At 39.1% G+C, this 19,348-nt stretch overlaps 1 pseudogene; it reads right to left on the bottom strand.

Moving 5' to 3' along the window:
* Positions 1-18,675: 18,675 nt before the first annotated feature.
* LOC109692596 (oligosaccharyltransferase complex subunit OSTC-like) lies at positions 18,676-19,002 on the bottom strand (annotated as a pseudogene).
* Between the last annotated feature and the right edge of the window lie 346 nt (positions 19,003-19,348).

A 19,348-nucleotide genomic window follows, 5' to 3' on the forward strand; every position in this document is an offset into this window, starting at 1 on the left:
TGGGAGCAATTATAAAGCCCTGTAAGGATTATCCATATTTATTAATTTAGAGTAGAAATGTTCGCATTCCTGCTGAGAAATTTGTTATGCATTGTTAGCAGCCTGATTGATGGCCTTTGGAAGATGCTTGAGAAAGAGGATCTCAAAATCACAGTGCTGGAAAATTGTTTAAAATGAAACTTCTCTTTCGTTTTTCTTCCTTATGGTTCTTGCATGTTGGTTTCTCTTTTCCCCATTTTTTTTTTAGATGTTTGAAACATGGCTTCCATTTTATGAAGTAAACATTGATTTGTAGCTCTCAAACAGAAATACCAGACTTCACGAAGCAAGTGTTTTAAACTGGCGGGTTTGGCATGGGGGAGTTTGAGCAGGCCCCTGTGCCACATAAGAGCCTTAACTTGTGGAAGAGTGAGAGTGGTGCCTCAACTTCCCAGGGTGCCAAGCACATCACATTGACATCTTCCTCACCAAGGTGACATGGCGATTATTAGGTATTCACTGTGAAGGGTTTTGAGGCACGTATCTTTTCCATTGCCACTGGGGCTGAATGGAAATGCCTAGACAATTATCCTAGTCTCTTCCTTCCCCCTACCTCCCGCCCACCCAGCCTCCCCTCTCACTCCTCCCACACACACATACAAAATTAAAACTAAAAACGTCCCGGTGCGTACTGGCCAGAATTCACCACCGAACCTATCTCAACCTATCTCGTGAGAGTGAAGTCTTTTTCCCTCTCCTTTTCTAGAAGGGGAGAATCCCTCTCACGCAGTTGACAACTACTAGCTTGTTGACAGTCCAAAGTGGACCGCTGACCCCTTCTCCAGTTCATCCTCTCCCCAGCCCCACCACTTTTACTAAGAGTTGGGCACAGTGTTTTCTTTGGGAATCCAGCGGTAGCCTCTGCTCCAACTTCTGAGGGCAGAGACCCTATTGGGCCACCGGAGGAGGCTCTTGTGCCGCCCTGCAGAGGCGGCCACAGCTCCAAGGTGGAGCGTCCACGGCCAGGTCTCTCCCTCCGTCTCATTGCTGAGTCGTGCAGGGGCCGTCCTTAGGCATCTGCTGAGCGTGGCCGGGTAAGAACAGCTCCCAGGTAAAAAAGCTGCACGCGCAAAACGCTGAGTCTGAAAAAACCACCCCCGCCGAGGCGAGGCAGTTGTGAGCGGGATGCCTGAGAAGTGGGAGGTGAATGTCCTCGGGAGGGCCCCCCCGGGTGTAGCTTTCCCCGGAGGCTGAGGCTGCTGCCAGCGGGGACATCTGCTTTCTTACACTCCAGCCTGGCTCACCCCGCCCCCTCAGCCCCGGGTTGCGCGGTTATTTTCCCAACACCGGGGGAGGGAGAGCTCGAGGAGGTAGAAAGGGGTGGATGGAAGCTTAGAAGACTCTCTTCCCACTCCCCCCGAGTCCCCTCCTCCCTTCTTCACATCTCTTAACCTTCAAGGTAAAGACTTTATAAATATGAAACAATAAGGGATTCGGCGCTCCCAGGCCCGCCGTGGGCTCAGTCCGGGGCTGCCCGGTACCGGGCGCGGCCCTTCTCTCCAACCTCGCCGAATTGGGCCGCGGTTCGGCGGGCTGGGCTGGGGCCGGCCGGGTGCGCCCAGCCTGTGGCGCCTTCTTCTCTCCCGGGCTGCTGCCTCGACAGCTGCTTGTAGCTACAGTAATTAGACTGTCAGTGCTTGTTAGAGGAGAGGGGAAACACGCTTCTGACAGCAGATTCCGAGACTCCCCAGTTTGTTAATTTCTAAGAGATCTTTAAAGCATTAATTGAGGTCTCCCCAACTCTTCCTTCCCGTCCCTCTCCCCAACTCCTCCCTTCCCAAAAATATCTTTAGGAGAAAATTCTCTCCGCGTGGAAGCAGTGTTTCCCGCAAAACTGGCAGCCCGCCCCGCGCTCACGCGCACACACGCCCCGGTTTACATATACAGAGATAGGCACACATGTACACGCGGAAGGTTAGCGCGGCGGAGGACTCGTCCAAATAGGCACCGGGATTGCATTTAAAATAATAGTAATAAATAAATAAATCAACTAGGAAGGAGAGGGGGGGAGGGAAGCCGAAGTCGGGAAGAAAAGAGAAAAGCAGCAGGCTGATTACGAGGTGTCAAAACTGCCAGGAGCAAGAAGGTGATAGCAATCAGGGGTGAGAAGAGTGCGGCATTCGTGCGGGGCAACTAATTATCCGTCTCATTTGAGAAGAGCAGCATTTGAGGCAGCAGCGTTCGCCTGCTGAACGGTGACAGATTGGCGCGGAGGAGAGGGGAGGTGTTAAAACAATGGAGCCGGGCGCGCGAGCGCTGCTGCATGCTAATCAGCCCTCCCTCCGCCTGCCTGCCGCGCTCCCTCCTTCCCCGGCCTCCCTCCTCCGCGCTCCCACCTCCCGCCTGCGGCGCTCCCTCCTTTCCAGCGGGCCCGCCGCCGCCGCCGCCCGCTTCCTGCTCCCCGCTTTCCCGCGCGTCCTTCCCGCCGCTGGCGAGCGGAACCCATCCACCGCCGCCGCGTTCTCCGCGGGCCGGGGCCCCCGCGCTGCCCCCCCGCCGCGGGCCGGGCCGAGCGCCCACTCTCCGAGCCCCTTGGGGTTGGGGAGACCGACTCGGGCCAGGGCCCGCGTCTCGGCTCCATGCCTTAGAGGACAGCCGCGGAGCCTCCATTGTCGCTCCTACTGGCAGTTGGCTGTGGATCGGACGCCCTGGACGGCGACTGGGAACTCAAGCGAATTCGGGAGGCCAAGAGACAGCCAGGGGTGGGGACAAAGTCGGAGCCAGGGGAGCAAAGAAGGGCCCCCGGACCGACCGCAGGTCCCCCGCCCGCCCATTCTAAAGGCCATCTGCCACTCCCGGCCCTGGTCCCGGCGGCCTCGCCCCGCGGGCCTGCTGAGAGTCGCCAAGGTCAACCCTCGCAAAGCCCCTCGGATCCGAACCCCAGATCCCAGCACCCGTCCTCACTGTACCACACGTACCAGGGCTTAGCATTAGTTGTGTTTCCAAGGCCTGACCTCCTGACCCCAAGAATGGAGTAAGAGGCCTTCTGGACACCCAGAGATACACCATAAGACCACAAGAAACACCTTCTGTCCACCGTTTCCCTGCCGCAGAGACTATGGGGGCCTCATGGGGCCGGCCATCTCTGGCGGCGCCACTCCCTGCCTGATTGCTCCACTCACAACTCTGACCTAGAGAAGCTGGACAAAAACAGGCTTGCCCCAAGCAGCCGCTTGACAAAGAATCCACCAAAACTTGAGTGTATGGCTGAAAAAGGCCGTCCATACCTGTTGAGGCAGACCTGGTGCCCCAGGTTTTCATCCACCTTCCCCCTTACTTTTTCAACTTAAAAGCTGGTTGTTGTGCTGAAACTACACTTCTTTGCCTACCATTATAATATTTTTACAATTACAGATTTATAGAAACTACCTTTAGAAATGAAAAACTTCGACGTTCTTAATGGCTTAAGTGCGTTTAACCAACAAGCTTATGGAGAACTGGTGGGAATTTGGGCCGAATGAGAATGAAATCTCTTCTCGTTCTGCCAGAACTATTTAGCTAACCAGGTGCCTTAATTAACATAATAAAATTTCCAAACCATGGATGGAAAAGGAAAATAGCTGAAAGATAATCTATGCAATGTAATCTTTTTCTCTTACCTTTGCATAACTTTACACACACAATTGTTCTTGTTTTAAAAATCATATGTGAAGGCTTGATAAAACTCAGTGTACATATACAAAGATTTAATTTATATTATCGTTGCTGCCTTTCATAAACAAAGTACACATAAAATTAAAATGAGTAAATATTCCTTTTTTATATTGTTATCAATATAAATCCTAGTCATGAAAAACTATGCGAGCACAAAAGAATAAACCGTCTTTCCCTTTAAAATATGCCCTTTAAAATATGCAAAGTTATTAGGATTTACTAAAATCACTTTGATTTTGATTTGTAAATCATTTAAAAGTTTTAAGTTGAAAATTCTTAAAATGGTTATAGTACTATTTGGGTTCCACTCTGGAAAATCACTACTAAACAGGCCTCTGCCCTTAGCACACTGCAGACTTTTCAGTGCTACAGTTATTAACTGGCATTTGGAAAATTCCCTGGTGTCTGAATCTGTTAAAATAACAGCAAGAAGAAAATAACTTTACATTTATTAATATAAATTTGAGGTTCAGATGCTCCATCAACATCAAAATTAAGCAATTTATTAACTATTTGTCAGCCATTTCTTCATTAACTAGTTCTATAGAAACAATGTATTTGAAAATGTGAACCTATGGAGTTCAAATAAATTTAGTTCAGTTCCATGTGTTATCTATTTCTAATACCTAACAAAATTATCTGCCTTCCATCTACTTAGTTTTTATGGGCTCATTGTAATTTCATCTCAGTCTATAGACCTCACAAATTTGCATGACTGTTTTAATGGTATATTTACAGGTAAGTTTTTATTTGCACATAAGGACAAAAAGGTGAAGTGAAATTTGGTCCCAATGGAAACCTGTTAGGTTCCCTGAACATATGGCTCATTGGGCTGTTACTTCCTTTTTGAGATCATTTTCCAAGACTTTTTAATATATACATCAATTTGACACCAGTTATAAAGAAAATATATTGCTTTGAAGATGCCTCCACCTGGGGCATATCTCTTAATAACAAACCACGTAGTTAGGTGTACCTCTGAATTTACAGGTTCTTGAAGAACAAGGCATAATTTGAAACCAGTCAGCACTGACAGTTGATTTACAGTCTTTGAAATTAGGTAATTCTTTGGATTCTTAGAACACTAGAACAACAGTGATTTGATTAATACAGTTTAGGGGTGAATGCCTAAAACACTTTCAGAAGGCTGTGCATTTGGAATCCACGGTCTTACAATGATTTCTCTCAGTAGATACAAATGATGTAAGTTTCATTTGCTCAAAGTGTGTCATGCCAGCTTAAGACTTAAGGGGAAAATCACAGCATTGAAAAAAGATGTAAAATGTTCAATTGGTTAAAAAAAAGGGGGGGAACCATACTAAAACATGTGCCTATTTCCATTATGCTTAATTTACTATTCAAAACAAGTTTTTCCTAATAAGCTCTATTGTTTCTCTCTGTTTTGTAAAATTTAATATGTGTGAGACAAAAACCAGATTCCGAATGTGAATCAAGTCTGTTTAGCAAAAGATTGTTGGAGCTTATGGTTCAAGAAGGGCATCAAATCAAAAGAAATATCACCTTATATCATTGAGTAAGGTATAAAAAAGCAAGTTTCCTAGGTCATTTCTAGAACCAGGTACAACTATATTACTAACTTCCTCTAGCCTCAGAGCTCCCCATGGATGAATTTTAAACAGTTGAAGTGCAGGAAGCACGTGGATATTCAGAATGATGCCAGATATATTTACTAAATACCTTTAGCTTTTGTTTTATTATCGCAGTCTTCTTTCCCAGGACTCAATACCCAAACAGTAAGTTCTCAGACATGGCTCTCCTCTCACCTTTCCAGAGAATCTGCACTAGACTATGGATGGAATCCCTTCTAATTTAACCAGTCTTCGAAGTTTGCCCCCTTTTGACATAGAACACCTGGATAACCTGGAGGCTGCCCATGTGTCCTTTGTTTAGGGATCTACCATGAATACTTTCAAAAACTGTTCTGCTGATTTTCTTTGAAAAGAGTCTATAAAAGATGAGTTATCACTTATCAGTTAATTCAAGGAATAGTTGTTTTAAAAGTAACAAAATCTTAAGGATGACCTATCTCAACTTTCTTTTTTGTGAAAGGACAAAGAAGTAAATAAACTAAAAAGAGAATGAATGAGTCTCTCAAACCTACTCCAAAAGCTGGAACTCAGCTTAGGTGCTCCTGACAGTCAATCCACTGTTTTTTCCATAAATAATAATAATCCTCACCTCAAAAAAAAAGAATACTTTCCCCTGACTTAGCAACTAGCTTCACAGGAAATTTAAATCATATCCAAAGTGTTTTACATAAAGACAATAACCATTATAGCTAAACTACACACAGAGAGAGACATTGCCTGACAATAAAGTGGGGTTTGTTATTTAGGGATTGTCAGTTTATCACCAATCTGACAAGGGCCCCAGTACATTTCTGTTGGTGGGAGAAGCACCTTCATCACTGAGTGTTCAACACTTCTCAGCTGGCCCAGGTGAAGGAAAAGCAAATATTGGTGTACAGTCTTATAGTTTGAAACACAAACTAAGGTAGAAAATGGAAAGGATTTGTACCTCTAAAGTATGTGGTTAACCTGCATCATAACTCCCAGCCATCAAAGTAACTTTTGATAGTTTGAGAAAAAAAGAAAGGGAGGAAGGAAGGAAAGAAAACCAGTATGAATTGGAAGTAAGTCTATATATTTTCAAAAACCTTTGTTCTGGTGCTAAAACATTCTCTGAACCAAACTAAGTATTTCATTTGGCTCCAGAGTTGGCTTTCTCTTGTCTGAGGTGGCCCTGTGGCTCAGGGGGAGGTCTAAGCCTTACATTATCTTCCCTCAGTGTTGGTGACTTGCTTCTGAAAACAGCTCTCATTATACAAATAGTTTCTCCATTTGCAGTTGTTAAACAGCACTAAGTGTCAGTGATAAAGGGGCATCCTGTGTGGGTGTATTAGTACAACTTGAAGCAATTGGCTTAAAAGGCAGGCTAAGCTCACTGGGAATCCAAAGTATCCAGAAGGGTGATAAAGCTTATTTGAAAAAACTCTCTCTAACCACAATTGGGGAAGAAATATAAGCAGCAGGATTCCTCCATGAAGGAGCTTTCACACACACACACACACACACACACACACACACACACACACACACACAAGTGCGCACACACTTCAATAAGCAAAGACCCACTGTTTGGTGTCTCTTTTCCTAAGGGTTTATCACTGGCGTTTTGAAAAGCTTTTCTTTCAGCATCTACAAGACCTTTGATGAGCCTTATTTCTAGGTTAGAATCTTTGATTATTTTCAAAGCAGATTTTGCTCTAACCTTCCACCTTTAAAGTTTTTAAGTCCCAACTTTGTTTTCTTTCCAAATAAACTAAATGCCAATCAGTAGTGTGGCTCTATAGTAAAGGTTTAGAAAAATATACATATAATCCTGACACGGGTATCATTGTAACTGACCGTGACTGCAAGACATGTTATGGTACACTCTACTAGCCAGCAAGAGAGCACTTATTTAAGTGAGACCCAGTGAGCCAACCTTAGGGAAGGAACCCTGGTCTATTTCCTCATGAAGAGGCAGCAGTGACACTACCACTTATTCATAAAATATAGGGACATTTCTAAGCTGCTTCAGTCATTTCTTACTCTTTCACCCTATAATGTGCTTGAAAAAGTACACTATAAAGGCAAGGATCCAATAAAAATGTATTGAATATCAGGATTAGATAGAGAATGAATCTTGCTTCTTGTGTGGTTTACTTAATAAAGTATTTTTAAGTAGGATCAGAGGTTTATCCAATAAAAACATAGGATGCCCAGTTACAATTGAAATTCAGATAAACAACAAATGATTTTTCAGGGTAAGTGTGCCTCATGTAATATTTGGCAACCCTATTTTTAACACTGCATTGACTATAAAGATATGAAATCAAGTCTTAACAGATTCTTCCCTAGTTTGGGGTGGGGAATAGGTGTGGAGCTAATATTTTTTTTTTCTGCATGGAATTTTCTTTCTTCCATTCTCATTCTATAGACAAATAGGCAAAGTCTGCCTCTTCAATCTCTCTCAGCCTTTGCTGTACAAACCATGCCTCTGGTTTTTGATTGTACAAGATTTTGTGTTGGCTTTTATGGATGTGTTTATATAGTCTCCTCCATGATTATGTGAGCTTTTGGAAGAGAGAGAATGTATATCACATCACTTCCTTCCTTCCAGAGTCCTCTAGTATCTTTCTTGCCTCTCTTTCCAGGCTGTCTCAGGTGGGCTAGGAGGAACATTTGATAATTCTTTAGTTACCTCAGACCCAGCTGCAAAGGAAAACAGAGATTCTGAAACTGGGCCTGTGGAGGCATGTGGAAATGGAAGGAGAAAGCAAGGAGGTTCTTAAGTCCTTCCAGTTCTGCAATGCAGAGGGTGGAGGGCCAAGGCCCAGGCAGGCCCTTCCCTAAAGCCTGGGTTCCCGAGGCCTCCTGTCAGGCTGCTGCCCTGCTAAGGCCTGTGAGGCCAGGGCTTGCGCCTGGGCCTCCATGCAGGGCGGGAGGTGCCCAGGCCTTTCCTGGCTCCGGGCTGCCTGAGCCTCTCTGCAACTGCCTCCCCTCAGCCCTGTGATTCCTCCCCTCATTTGTTGCATTGTTTGCATTAATATGAATATCTTGTTCTGTTTGTTTTGTCTCCTGGGAGCCAATAAAGCTGTGAGTTTTTTCTTTACACCAAATGCAGCTCTACAGGCGATCAATCAATGGGTAGTCTTCGGATAATCTGTGAGAGTGAGAAATCTAATAATGCTAGCAACTAAAAAAGGAAACCAAAATCTATTTTTCTCTTAGGTTAACTACGTCAGGATTAGTGTGTTCCACTTCTGCTGTTTGAGGTAGGTTTAAGTTTTTTTTTCATGGATTTGAAAGTCAAGATGGGAGGGAGGAGAGCTGAGAGGAGAGTGAGAAGACAGAGGGATGTTTAAGGAGTCTTGTGTTTTCTTGATAGTTGGCGGATTCTTGAAGAACAGGAAAGACAGTTCTTTCTAAGGTCCCAGAGAATGAGAAAGATGTCAGATTCCAATAAAATGTACTTTGGCAGAGAGGCCCTCCCTCAGTTTTCCAGACAGACAGGAAATATAAATTAATAACAAAGTAAACTAAAAGATGAGAGTAAGTGCAATTATCAGTGTCCCCTGCTCCTGTCACTTGTTTGCTAAACTTAACTCCCCAAATGGTTTTCTGGAAGGCCCTCAGTTGTCCTTGTCAATGAAAGAATGATGAGAAAGTTGTGCCTGGGCTGCTGCCGTGCTCACCACAGCACAATGCAACCTAACTCATTTAGAAACAGATCAAAATAACAATCTGAATTATCTAACATTAACAGCTGAACTGAACAGCCCAAGATTATGTGATGAATTGTTAAACTGCAGTAGCATTGTTTTGGATTGCTAATTAAAAAAAAAAAATAAGCAAACCCCATGACTCTAGATATGACAACTGAAAATACCCACAAATTATTTAATAAATGAAGCGTCTAACAACTTTAACACTTCCTGGTCGCCTTGTTAATAAATGTAATTTGAGGTAGATTTTTAAAATCTTCAATCTAAACAGTGAATTCATTACGCGCCATTTAGATCTCTGGATGCCTATGGACTTCTTGGAATTAGGTGTTAAATAGACAAAAGTGAACCAAACTGCCTTTAAAAGCACAGCATGACCATGTAATTCTTTTTCCAGTTTGTGGTAAAAAATGATGAAACTTCTTTCCAAGTAGCTATCACCCAGATTTAGTGTGAAAAGTAGTGTAATTGTAATTCACGCCATCAGGGTCTATCGCTGATAGACGATCAGCTGTTCTGTGGTGGGGAGAGGCTTTCTTTTCAAATAGGAAAGCTGCCAAGTGCTCTGCGATACCTCCAGCAAGCTTATCGGATTGAGTTCAGAGCCAAAACAGCAGCTGCACACATATGCAAATTGGCAATTAATAGTATAACATTCTGCAAAAAAAAAAAAAGTTTAAAAAAATTTTTAAAAGAAAATAGAGAGAGCTACCTGAAACATTAACCTTCACTGTAACTGGGACTTCTAAGATGAATGACTAAGGGTTAATTACCCTCTGGAGAGGCCTTCCTCTTTCATACCTTCTCTTTTACATATCAAGTCTTTGTTATCTTGCAGAGTTTTGTCTGTTTCGTGGAACACAACAATAAGCTCTATAAGAAGTTTAAAATAACTAAAGAGATCTTATATTTTGATTCCAGACAAGGGGGAAAATTAAATCATTTCCATTGATCCTTCTTTCTGTATACAGAGATCACAGCGCAGAGGCTTTAGCATCCTGGTGGGAAAGACATTTTGTTCTGGATGTCATCATCTTCTACTCACTACAGCTTGTGATGGGAACAAACTTCACGTCCTGGGAGTGCTGCTTGTCTCTGTCTTGATTTCTGTCTGTCTCTTCTTCCCATTGACAGCAATGCCATTTGTATGCTTCACACAGCAGTTTGCAGAAATCCAGCAAGGTTTATGGTTTATGTTGCCCAGCATGTATAAACATAGTACTCTCAAATGGTTTTTAAAAAATCAAATGAATTTGTTAAATTTCTTGGCATCTTGGGCCCCCACACTCCACTCCAGTTCTCTCCCCCCAACACAAAAATACACTGTTTCCCCTGTTGTAGTCTCACAGCAGTTGTGAATAGAAATAGGTAGACAACCTAAGCCTCAAGAAGGGCCTGACATTTTCACAGCAGGCTTTGCCCCAGTGTTTTGTGTCTGCTTCTCCTACTCCCTTTTTCTCTTTCCCTCTAGCATGGTGGTAGAGTGACTAGCAAATGTGTCAGGTAATCTGTGTTTTGTTGTTTGTTTGTTTGTTTGTTTCAGTTGTGGGGATGAAGCCCAAAGCCTTGCCCGTGGTTGGAAAGCACTCGATCATTGAGACACATCCCCACCCTCGTGAATTCTTAATAGTCATATTTCCATGGTTGATGAACTCCCTATTTCTGTGATGTTCTATGACTTGGTATTGGGGGTTTGGAATTAGCTGTTTGGAATTTGGGTCAGGATCTTGATTCCTTTTAGTATGTGAGGGTAGAGGAGGTTTTATTTTTCATTATTTTTCTGTATGTTACAGGGTGAGATTGTATCCACACCTGACTACAATATGTGCCATAAAGGCAACCATCATTTCTGTCTTTAGCACCTGCACTTCTAGTGTTATTGCATTCAACTTTATTGCAAATCAATTATGTTTTTAGTTTTAAAAATCTTTTTTTCTAATATCATAGGGATACTTCTCGTATAATCTGAGACAAGTTTTAGATTACTTAATGTTCCAATTGAGAGGACACTGTACACTTTCATTGCTAGTATAGGCTTTGAAGCTTAAATATCAATATTTTAAATAAGAAACACACCCATGTAGGATTTAAATATATTGGTTTATATTTCTTGGAAAAAAGTATTTTGGTTAACTGTGAGTTAAGCATCCAATCTATCTTGGGGTACAGAAAATTTTGAGCTCCTTGATAAGATGGAAAAAAATTCTTTCCTCTAAATAGCCAACTCTAGATAAGTAGATTGCAATTTTTAAAATATTTATGGTCAACAGATATTTATTTATCGGATTTCATTAGAAGCATTCTATTCCCTGAACACAGAATGTATGGGAAGAAAAATATGAAGTCTAAATTTTATTTACAAGCATTGTTTTCCTTGATCCAATTAGGAATCCACTGTTTGACACTTCCATTTTCTTATGATTAAATGAAGAATGGTTTAAAAAGATAGAGTGAGACAATTGAAAGTTGCTTTTGAATAAAACAGGAAAATGGGAATGCCAACTTTCTTTCTCTATAACTTCATTAACATGGCTGTATAGACATTTGCATGTAAAATGTAGTTAACAAAAATTACACAGAAGTAAATTTAGTCCTCTAGTGCCTACCTCTGTGGTGAAATCAGACCATTTGGCATAGTTTGAAGTCTTCCAAGAAGCCTGGTTTCCACCTGGAAAATAAATTACTAAATTTGAATGTGTTACTTATACTATGGTGAGTTGTCTATCTGTTACATTTTATTTTAGTGCATATACTAGAAATTGTATTTAGAATGTTCTAAAATTGTCATCTGTCAAGGTAGAGAATTATAATAATGTAATTATACCCAGAAAAAGTGTCTGACTTTAGATTATTTTTGTGCTGTTACAAATATGAACATTTTAAAAAATTCAGAATGTTTATCATAAATTCATATGTTCATCAAATTTTGACATTAATTTAGATTAGTTATAGCAAAGTCTATTTTCTCCCCTTCCCCCTTTTTTTGAGGGGCGTGTTGGGCCTGAATCTAGGGCCTCACACATGCTAAGCATGTGCTCTGCCACTGAGCCAAACCCCCAGTCATCTTCTTCACATTTTTTGATACATAGATATGTTTATACAAAGGTTTCAATTTAGTATAGATACACTATTTCAATATCTAGTTGTACTTATTTTATCTTTTATGGCACTTTAAATTTTTCATCTCAAAAATTTCAAATAATTTTTGCATTCTCAATTGTTCAATATGTCCTACTATCTAAATCAGTTTGATTTTGAGCTAGAACTATTTTGAGTAATCAAGTATTATATGTTTGTTTGCATCCTGTTTTTCTTTTCTTTTCTTGATCTCACTATGTAGCCTAGGCTGGCCTCATACTCTCTATCCTCCTACCTTAGCTTCCTGAGAGCTGGGATTCCGGGTATGTACCACCACACCAGATTAAATATTCTATGCTATACAATATAAAGTGTCACACTGAACACAATACTCAATTAACACAACACCCAGTTGTTGATGTTTTACCCATCATCTGTGGTAAAAAAACAAAAAACAAAAAACCTCATTACCACAGCTAGTGAAATGATTTATCTTGCCAGGTGTGGTGGTTCACACCTGTAATACAAGCTACTTGGGAGGCAGAGATAGGAGGATCACCCTTCAAGTCCAGCTGGGAAAAAAGCTAGGGAGACCCTAGCTGACAGAACATGCATGATGTGATGGTCTATGTCTATAATCCCAGCTACATAGGAGGCATAAGTAGGAGATTGGATTTAAGGACACCCAGGCAAAAGCAAGATCCTATCTGAAAATAGCTAAAGCAAAAAGGGCTGGAGGTATGCCTCAAGTGGTAGAGCACTTGCAAGCTCAAAGCCTTGAGTTCAAATTCCAGTGCCACCATAAAAATGTGTCTTTTAAAAATGTGTTTGGAAATAATTTTTCTTTCCAAAACACATATTTCTAAGTTGAGTCAACCAAAACAGATGTGATGGTAGAACTATTTCTCAAGCCCGCAAGCCTTACAATTCATAACAATATATCCAAAGACGTTGAATTATTCTACCTTTGTAATGATTACAATGTTTATGTTTGTCATTTTTAAAATTCTAAAGGGTTTTATGAATCCAGGTAAAAAAATAATGGATACAACCTTCTGTGTGAAAAAAACCCCTCATTCTTATTTAAAGGTGCTACATTTGAGCAACATGGTGTTAAAATATTTTCTTTCAGCACAAGCCATTTGTTTAAAGAATTTATTTGGAGAAATTGACATTTTCTATGCAGTAAACCAAATGAAGAGCCATTACTTAATGTGATAAAGGGGGATTTGTTTTAGAAAATCATACCTCTAGGAATTTCAGTTGACTATGGGATTAGTAGTCTAAGAAGTAATGGTCATAGACTAAAAATAACTTCTTGACTGAGCCCTTTCCCTTGCTAGATAACTCAGATACACTCCCTTGTTTGATTGTAATAACCACACTATGAGACCAGCATTATTATCTTTGTTTTTACTGCTGAGGAAACAGTTCAAAGTTTCAGTTAAATAGCTTGTGATGAATGAGACACCAAAGTCCACCAGCTCAGCAGGTAAAGCAGTTCCACTCTGGTGGCTGAAGTACAGAGGCATGGAGAAGGTTTGAAAACTGTCACTTTCCCATCTTAAATTTCCTTTACTAAATCCATAAGAGTCATGAAATGGTCCAAGAATTTAGCTGTGTACTCAAGGTCCATTTGATTAGGAAGTCTTTATGTGACTAGAAACAGCATTGCTCTGGCACATGCATAAAGACAGGCGATCTACACATCTATCCTCAAATTTAGCAATTCGAAGCAGTTAGCTACACGGACAGTTTTGTATGCATTGCTAAATGCAGACACAAAAACTGCATTTGCAAAAAGAGGAAACCCAGTTAAACTAGGTTGCAAATTTGGCCCTAATTTAGCGTAGCATTTGTGATACATATAGGTTAGAGTGACATTTATATAATGGTGTGAAATATGAGAAAGTTCCAATGCTAGACACAAAGACTTTTAAAAATTGCTTTTGCCTACTTTGGTTAGTTTAAGAAACAGGAGGGAGAATTTGGTTTTTCAAGTGATGGGAAGTCTTTAAGGATGTTGGAACACTGTTCAGTCCCCTGGGGTTCTGCCTGCTGTACAATTTTAAATGTCTTTTAGCTAAAAAATTGGCCAACAAGGGAAACATAGAGATGAAATCTCTTCTTCCTTATCTGGAAAGTGAGAAACTGTAGGGGCTAGCATAATCCAATCGTGATCGTCAAGTAAGTGGTCAGCTTTTGTAGTCAAAAAGTCATAATTAATCCTCTTAGTTACTATTTCTACCTAGCTGGAGTAACTACATACACACTCGAATTTATTTTGGAAAATTTTCCTTATGTTCAGCTGTAGACATAAGACTCAACTTAAGAAACATAGCCAGAAATGAGACTAGATAAATACATTATGTTTCATGTAAATGCTGCAAGCCTGGTACCTGAAACTATTTGCATCTCCCCATTGAAGGCCACTGGAGGGCAGTGTTTTCTCCTTTGGGAACAGCACCTGGTCTTAGATGGAGACTGCACTGATGTGTGAGAAAGGCGCCTGGGTTATAGGAAGCGAGTTGTATGCTTCTCATTCAGGCTTCGCTTGGGATTTACCACCTCCTGTTTACAAGTCATAGAGATTGTTGCTTTTACTGCCAGCTAAATCAGTTGCGCCTAAAATCAGATTCCAAACCAAGATCATGTATAATATTTGCTATTTAAGTCTTTTAAAGCTTCTATTAATCATTGGAGAATTGTGCAAAATTTATTTTTTAAATATAAACAGTGAATGAAAGGATATGAGCAAGAGTGGGCAGTTTAAACCAGCTGCTTTGCACTTAACTTCAACATTTCTTTAAGTCTACATTAATTTTATTTTCAAGATAATTTTATTACATATAATATGTATACATGTTTGTACCAAATGAAGTCAGCCTTTTCTAGAAAGAACAAATGAAGACTTTTCCTAGATTACTTGCCAGTTTTTTTTTTTTTTTTGTGGCGCTAGGATTTGAATTTAGGGCTTTGTACCTGCAAAGCAAATGCTCTGCTTGAGCCACACTTCCAGTCCGTTTGGCTCTGGTTATTTTTAGAGATGGGGATCTCTCAAACTATTTGCTCAGGCTGGCTTTGAACCATGATCCTTCTGATCTCAGTCTCCCAAGTAGCTAGGATTATAAGTGTGAGCCACCAGTGCCCAGGTCCATTTTTATTCTCTCCTTTCTTTTCTATTCCTAGGATAATATTATGGAAAAACATTTACATGTTTTTATTATAAATTTTTTCAATACAAAGATTTGTTGCTAAGTATTAAATTATAAAGTTTTACTTATTTGTGCTCTTATTACTTAAAAATGAAGCTAGATTATCTACTTTAATTTGGTGGGGGTTCACTTAATCTTTACTTAAAAGCATATAATGCTAATTGAATTTTTAAATTATAATAGTCATGTTTCATTTTTAAATAGAACTATCATATAATTTAGCTTTGTGACCTTGTCTAAACAAAAGATTGCTAGTTTTGAACATGTAATTTTAATTTGATGATATTTTAAAATAAAGTGCCTAGAAGCTTACCTGGGACATTGCCAAAATATGCAAACCAACTAGTCACTTGAAGAAAAATGTACATACTAATATCTGAAGCACAAATATTAAAATAATATTTTTATAACATTTCTGATTATAAAAGTAATACATGCTCGTTAGGAAAATAACAAAAGAAATAAAATATATTAAAATATCCCATGGCACCACATAAATATGTACAATTTTTATGTTTCAGTTATAATTTTAAAATAATAAAGACAAATAAAATAAAATCACCCATAATCCTGTTCTAAGCACTGTTAATCTTTTACAGCACTTTTTAAAACAAGTTTAATGCATACACAAGTGTCTTCCAAAAATGTAAAAATAGGACAATGTCCACTTATCCATATCTTCACCAACACTAAATGTTATCAGGTTTTTAACTTTCTCTAGTTTGATTAATGAAAAACGTTCTTTTGCTTTTTTTACTTTCCTTATTTGAAAATTTTAAAATATTTCATGTTTGTTTGTCATATTGCTTTGTAGCTTACTTACTCCTGTTCCTTATTCATATTTTCCTATTTTTTTTTTACTTGTTAATTAACTTGTGAGAATTCTTTACACAATAAGGATGGTAATCTGACAAGTATCTTTCCAAGCTAATCTTTATCACATTTTGTTATTCACTTTTTCATTTTTAAATTGTGAATTTCTTGAGTGTTTTCATTAAAATTTCTACCCTTGCTTGTAATTTAGAAAATCTTTCTTTAAAAATTAGATATTCATATTTATATTTTCCCTACAAATTTGATGACCACTTTTTGTTTTCATTTATACATTTAATGTTTAACAAACTTGCCATTTTTTTTTGGTTTATCAGGTGAGATGAGTATTTGATCATTTTTTGCAACTGTTAAGCAATTGTCTCTCTATGCATATGGAAGGATATACTTCTTTCTTACTGATTTAAAGACTTCTGAAGCCAGTCAAAAGCTTTTAAGATCTAGTTTCCAACCCTGAGACTAATTTGTGTTGCACTGATTTCTCTATTCTTCTACCTTGTTATCACAATATTTTAATTGTGCATTCTTACATTTGGTATTGTGAACCCTTCTTCAGCATTTTTTCAACATTTTCTTTGTCATTCTTAACTATTTATTCTTTCATACTCTTCAGAATTTCTTTATTCAGTTAAAAGAGATTTACTTGAGAACATGTTTTGCTGTGGAAAAATGCCCAAGATATATTAAGTGAAGAACACTATGTATAACATTATCTCTCTTACAGTTAAAAAGGGCAGGGAAGAAAAGGCATAGCAAAGTGTGTATGTGCCTATGTGTATGTGAGTATGTGTCTATGGATCTATACAAAGGTTTTAGAAGAATGACCAGAAACATTTATTAGCAATGGTTATCTTTGGTGAGTGGAAATGGAGATTATGGGAAGAGGAACTTTCACTTTTTACCATAAAGTGTTTCTTAATGCAGTTCAGATTTTCTAACGTAAGAAACATTATTTTTACAACTCTTTCAGAAAAAGATATTTTAAAAGCTAAATACAGGTCAGGAGGCATGGCTCGGTGGTAGAAGGGCCTAGCAAGCACAAAGCTTGGGTTCAACCCCAGTATTGCCAAGGGGGAAAACTACACACAAAAGGAGATATGTGGTACTGGGGTTGAACTCAGGGACCTGTCCTTGCTAAGCAAGCACTCTACCTTTTGCGACACACACCAAGCCCAGGACAAATATTTTATGATTTCACTCACACAAGATACCTAGAGTAATATTTCATGTATATTTTACCATAGTTTAAAAGAAACTATTATAATGATTTACATCTGAGGAGTTAGATTAAGAGGGAAGGAAAATTTCATTTAATATCTTCTTCATGCTTGACTTTTTTGTGAGGAAATCTATAATAATAAAAAAGTCAATGCCATAGCTAATTTAAAAATTCACAGGAAATTCTATGTAGAATTACATTATATTTATAAATGAATTGGGACATTAATGTAATATTGTCGTTTACCAATATAGGAATATTTAAACAAAAGTTTTTTGAGACAGGGTCTTACTATATAGCAAATGCTGGCCTTGAATTTGCTATGTGACCCAGGTTGGCCTCTGACTTCTGATCATCCTGCTTCTGCCTCTGCCTCCCAAGAATTTGGGATTAAAGCAACCCCACACAAGGTTCTTTTAAAAAATGCCTATGTGGGCTGGTAAAGTAGCATCCTTCACAAGTTCTGTAGTTCACTAGTTTATCCATGAATTTTATATACCTTTATCTATATCCATAATTTGATACTTAGAAATATAAAGATATATAATAAATATAAATTACATAACTGCTATTGTAAAGTTAACTTGCCCCATTGAAGACTATTTTCTAATTTTTTTCTCTAAATAAAGGGAACTATTGATTTTATTAATTTTGTGAACTTTAAACGTAACCCTAAAGTTAGTCAGTTCAAGTTGGTCAGTTCAGATTAAAATTGATATATGTAGAAAATATTGTAAGTTTAGTCAGTGTAATTGTTTTTATTTATGTGGATCTTTTGATCATATAAACATGTCTTAAGAAAATATCTATTATGAAGAATATTCTATATATTGCAGAATATAATACCTATCATTTTCCAGAAAGAAATGCAAAGGAGAAATGAATAAGAAATATTTTTTATTTTTTGGGGGGGATTGTAAAAAATAATCACTTTATTCAATATCACAGTTTGAGAAGAGGAGTATATTTTCTTTAAGAAACAAAAAAACTATAAAGAAAATACCACTTAACATCGTTGGTACATCAGAAAAGGTCAGCAGCAAAAAATACTGTGATAAACTTGACTGTGATACCAAGCCATCCTGGTCCAAGCTCTGCTTCCTAGGTTCTCACTCCATGCTTCCTTAACTGCTGCTCTTCATTCTTTCCACATTTCAGAGGGTTGCTATAGCCTTTGAAACTTCATGACAGGAGCAAATCCAGTATGCATTCATTTCTTCTCAAAAGGCACTCTAACACATCAGATAGCCTGGCAGTTTCAGTCTCATGAATACTCTAGCCATGAAAACACACAATAGTACACAGACAAATGCAATGAATAGAAGAGGAAATCCATCGCGTTTTGGAATATTTGGTGCATTGGATTGGTCAAGGATTATGAAACCTAAACTCCCATTGTAAACAGGAAGCTGGATGCAAGCCCTTCCATAATGTACTGTCCATTTACTCTGTAGGCCAAGAAAGCTACTGGCCTCTGATGCCCATGTTCATCAGTCATAGAGCCAACGCTTGGGGGTTCAATAATAACATCATAAATTATTCCTCCGGTGATGAGGAAACAAGACACCATCACCAAGGTGTACACCGTCATGGCCGACGTGCACCCAGGGCGGCTTCTTCAGATTCAGATTGGGACATTCGAGCACCAAGAACGGGACTCGGTATAAACTCTCCATGATGGTGGCGGCACGGCCCGCTCACGGGCCTCACGCACCACGCGCCACCCAGAAACAAAACAAGAAATAATTTTTACTATAGATAAGATTTCCATGAGTAATTCGTGAGAACCTAGACAAGGAAGAAACAAGTACGACCTATTTTGACTCTTGTAGATTTTTTTCTCATATTTGTAGGTATGCTTTCTTTTCAAAAAGGAAAGTGTTCTTTTGCTACTATTTCTGAGCATAAATATATTCTAATTGTAAAAAGCATTTAAATATCATTTTTAAGTACTTTTTCTTTTGGAGACACTGGTCTCAAAATCTGAACTGCCTTGCCTAAGTCTCCTGAGTGCTGAGATTA

Source organism: Castor canadensis, chromosome 4 (assembly GCF_047511655.1).
Source record: "Castor canadensis chromosome 4, mCasCan1.hap1v2, whole genome shotgun sequence".
Lineage (NCBI taxonomy): Eukaryota > Metazoa > Chordata > Mammalia > Rodentia > Castoridae > Castor > Castor canadensis.